This window comes from Taudactylus pleione, unplaced genomic scaffold, assembly GCF_031769625.1.
Source record: "Taudactylus pleione unplaced genomic scaffold, aTauple2 ptg000845l, whole genome shotgun sequence".
Taxonomy (NCBI): Eukaryota; Metazoa; Chordata; class Amphibia; order Anura; family Myobatrachidae; genus Taudactylus; species Taudactylus pleione.
The window spans coordinates 4,140,235-4,144,991 of NW_028285247.1; the positions used below are offsets into that span (position 1 = coordinate 4,140,235).

The 4,757-nt window shown below is 48.7% G+C and overlaps 1 non-coding gene across 1 annotated transcript; it reads left to right on the forward strand.

The window, feature by feature from the left end:
* The first annotated feature begins 422 nt into the window (after positions 1–422).
* Positions 423–538, forward strand: LOC148474412 (U5 spliceosomal RNA). The gene has a single exon (XR_015872888.1). It is a non-coding gene; the product is annotated as a U5 spliceosomal RNA (small nuclear RNA).
* Positions 539–4,757: the final 4,219 nt, after the last annotated feature.

Sequence of the window (4,757 nt, forward strand, 5' to 3'; positions counted from 1 at the left end):
ATTCTAGCAGTCAGGCAGATCCTTAATGTACCTGAGGAAGTAGTCCCTGCAGCTCAGTTAGAGCTTCTAGAACAGCTTTCTGTGGCCTGGAAACGACTGGATAAGTGGCTCCAAATCCATGTCGTTTCCCTTCCGGCTATCCATTTCCATCATCCATGATGGAACATTGGGAACCACATCCTCCAGTAGAAAACGCTTCCTTTGCCAGGTGCTACGTTAATTTAGGACTCTTCTGCTAGTAAGTTGGAACAACACTGCGATCCAATTTACACTGCAGCAGGAGCCCAATTTAGACCTACGCCTGTTATCGCTTCGGTTATCTATGCTGTAATTTGCTGGGTGGACCAGTTGATTACGGGCTTGGATACTTCCAGAGAAGAGTTACGATTACTAGCAGAACTCTCAGTGAGTCAGCAGTTTACATGCTCTGGCTTCTCTTTAGAACGCACAAATCGTTCGCCTTTTACTAAAGATTTCCGTAGAGAAAAGCAAAACTGAGTTTTGTCTCAATATTTGCATGCCCCAGCTTAATGGGTTTTAAAATGACCAGGGTTTCCAGAGAGACAGATTAGTGCTCGTATGTCCGTTTCTGCTATTTCTGCCCGCAGAGTTCTCTGCTTACTCTCTTGGCAGGTGGATGCAGAATCCAAACGGGTAGTTTAGGGTCTACGGTTCACAGGTGGTATGCTTTTTATTCCAGAACTGGACAAATGGATATCCCAAGACAAGTCTTCTCTCTTCTCTTTGAATGCTTCGCAGGAGGACTTACAGGTCACTCATTTCATTCCTTTCATGCCCATCCCTTTCGTTAAAGGGCCAGAGGTACCCCTTCGCACATTAGAGGTGGCAGAGGAAGAGGTCGCCCACATACAGTTACACGTCAACAGGATCAAAGACCAGTCGACCAACAGGTGGCTGACTGTCTCCCATCCCACCTGGGATCTCCTGCGATGGGACCTTGCTTTCCGTGCAGTTGCGAATAGCTTTCGAGTTTTCCACTCCACATCGGTTCTTTTATAGGAGTCCGCCGGTGTCCACGGACAAGGCCCCTATTAAACCTAAAGTCTTCAACCAATATCTTAAGCTGTAGCATTTCACTATGGAGTCGCTTCAGTCTGTCATTGCAAGCTTGGAACCGGCATATAAATGATGCGCATCACCATGTCCCAATTTGGGAACCACATCAGGCTTTACTGCAATTTGCTATTTGCAAACTCACGATCAGTTTCGGGCGTGGCCGTTCGGGTTATCCTCGGCTCCCCGTGTTTTCACTAAGATTATGTCTGTCATGACGACCAGTTAATCAAGGCTCCATCGAAATCACTTCTCTTGGACCATGACTTACTGACATCAATTTCTAGTTAACCAATCTGAGTCCGTCCGAAAGACTCCAGTTCTGGGGATGGTCCTAGATACGACATTACAGAGAATTTTCCTTCCAGAAGACCAGGCCCGGAATATCCAGTTGCTCTTTCAGCTAGCCCTCGGATCAAAGAGGGTGTTCTTGCTTCTTGGTCTTCGTCTCTTGGGGAAAATGTTAGCTGCTTTCAAGGCACTACAATATGGACGATTCCACGCCCGAGTGTTCCAGCTGGACATGCTGATACAGGGGTCAGGGTCTCGCATGCATCTATATCAACTGATCCATATGGCCCCGGCAACCAGGACGGCACTCCTTGGGTGGATACGACAGGCGCCAGCCTATGAGGATGGGGAGCTGTTGTCCTCGACTATCACTTTCATTGGTGGTCCCTACAGAAAAGACGGTGGCTCATAAATGTTGGAACTCGGAGTAGTTTCCCATGCTCTGCTAGATGCAGTGCAGTTTATAAGGTCTCTTCCGGCACGAGTTCTGTCAGACAACGCGATGGCCGTCGCTTACATCTATTGCCGGACTGGCAATTGTAGTCGCAATGCAATGAGAGAAGTATCTCAGATTCTCTAGTGGGACGAGAGTCAGTCAAGTAATCTTGTCGGCAGCATTCATCCTGGGAGTGGACAACTGGAAAGCAGATTACCTACGTCGCCAGGATATCCATTCTAGGGAATGGAAGCTTCACCCACACGCGTTTCACGCACTGGGGTCGTCTTTAGGCGGACCTCAGGGCGACTCGATTAAACATCCGTGACCAAGATACGTGTCAAGAACTCTGGATCCGCAGGTAGAGGCTGTTGATGCCCTAACGATTCCATAGACCTACGATATGGTTTACCTGTTTCCTCCGATTCCACTAATTCCTCGTCTACTAAAACAAATAAAACACGAGTTGGCCTTAGTCATTCTCGTGGCACCGACCTGGCCTAGGAGGAGTTGGTTCTTCGGTCCTTCTTGGCAGTCGATCCGGGCCACTTCCTCTTTGTCCGGTCCTTCTGCAGCAGGGTCCTTTAGTCCACCCCAACTTAGCACATTCTGCGTGTAACGTGGTGGCTCTTGAAGCCGATATCTTAAGACGGAAGAGCATCCCAGACTCGGGTATTCCCACCATGCTTCGCGCCAGGAAACCGGTTTCGGCTGCGCATTATCATTGCATAGGGTGTTACAGTTGGGGCCTTCCGTTAGGGGTGTTTCGTTCTCCTGTTTTTACTTCTCTCCAAACGGGATTAGATTCTAGTCTTTGCCTAGGATCATTAAAAGTGCAAATTTCTGCTCTTTCTATTTTCTTTCAATGCAGGTTGGGCCTCCTACCGGCGATGCACTCATTCTTCAGGGGGTGTTGCGGGTGCAGCCACCTTTTGTACCACCTATGGCTCCCTGAGTCTTGGTATTTTTTATTTGTTTCTTCAGTCTTCCATGTGTGAACCTCCCCAAGAGGTTGATATTAAGTATTGTCTTGGAAGACGGTTCTCCTCCAGGCTTTAGCTACAGCTCGTAGGAGTTTGAATTGGGGGCTCTGTCTTATAGGCCTTGTGTTTCATGATGCTAGGGCGGAACTCAGGATGCAAGCTTCTTTCCTACCTACGGTTGTGTCTATTTTCCACATGAATCAGCCTATTCTGGTACCTTCTTTGGTAGGGGACTCCGGTGTTTCTTCTACCCTAGATGTGGTTAGAGCTCTTCGCCTCTGTTGCTTGGACGACGTCCTTACGCGAGTCTTTGTTGTCCTTTTTTGTCAGGCTTTTCGGAAGGGTTGGCCAGCATCCAAACAGGATTGGCATGTTGGCTTAGACTCACAATCTGTCAAGCTCTTCTCAGCAATGATCGTCAGCCTCCTATGTCAGTGTTGGCTCATTCCACACATTCTGTGGGTACATCGTGGGAGGCACATAGGGGTGCCTCAACTTTACTATTGTGCCGTGCGACCACTTGGTCATCGGTGCTCACTTTTGTGAAGTTTTATAGATTGATACATTTGCGGCTGCAGCATCATGTTTTGCCGCCTTGTACTGCAGGTTCCTCAGAGCGCTCCCGCCCATGGGGAAAACTTTGGGACGTCCCCAGCGTAAGCACCTCCAGTGTCCCCTAGTGGATGAAAGAGAAAATGTGATTTTGGTACTTACCGGTAAATCCTTTTCTCTGATTCCACAGGGGACACTGGATGCCCACCTCAGCGCTCTTCGCCTGTCTGTTCAGTTTGTTCCATATGTTGTATGGTTTTGTTGTTGTGTGATATTCTCTTCCTTTCACTCTGATTGTTCTCCATCTCCTCTCGGTCTTCATTTTCTAAACTGAGGGCAGGTGGGGAATAGAGGGGGAGGAGCTTCACACTTCTGAATTATTTAAAGTGCCAGCTCCAGTTATCCACGCCTCTATACCCAGCATAAGCACCTCCAGTGTCCCCTGTGGAATCAGAGAAAAGGATTTACCGGTAAGTACCAAAATCCCATTTTTATAGGTCTTACTGGATTGTGTTGAACCAGCTAGTTTACAAATGTTGGTTGTTCCAGCTTTCTTAAATTCAGAATGTAACCTCCTGACATAAGAAGGAGTACTAAGCCAGAATCAGCAAACCAAGAATACAAAACACACTGCGGGTTTGCAAGCCAAACATAATTACTGTTCATGCAATTCTCATATTCACTTAGTGTTAAAAATAAATGCAAAATAGAAGTATATAATGCAAAATTACATTGGGGATGATTTGCTAACAAGTTAGTTGCACGGCGAATGCATCCTGTTGCTTCTGTGATGTCTCAGAGTGGTTCGGGACCGTTTGTGGATGGTAACGAACGGGTGGTTAGAAAAATGCAAGTGTATCGCAACAACTTTATAGGAATGTCGATCCAGCGACTGTGTCTTTGTGCGCAGTTTCACTGGTATCGCGTCTTAGTTCTGTCATCCATTCAGAGTAGTCATAGAGTTACTCTGCCACCCAGGACTGGCTCTAGGGGTGTTCGACCAGTGCGGTCGCACAGGGGTGCCACCCATAGAGGGTGCACCCCTCCCCAAAATCCCGATTTCAGCGGGACAGTCCTTTCCTGCTGTTCCACCCAAGGGCCGAAGTGGCCCGCGGGTGGTCAAATCAGGAGGTTGGGGACCCCCACCGCTGCAGCTGTGCGGTGGTGCCAGACCCCCGGAGTGTGAATGGATGCGGCGCACATCTGCGTGGCATTCATTCACTGACGAGAGAGGGCTGGGGGAAGCCCAGCCAGTGACAGAGGGATGGGCTTTACACCTAGCCTGACGTTATTTGGAGGCGTGCCATGCAGGCACGCCTCCAAATAACGTCACTTAGGGGGCATGGCTATGGTATGAGGCCACGCCCCCACAATTCTAGGGCGCTATTTACCGGGCCGGCACAGGGTGCTCAGACCCCTGG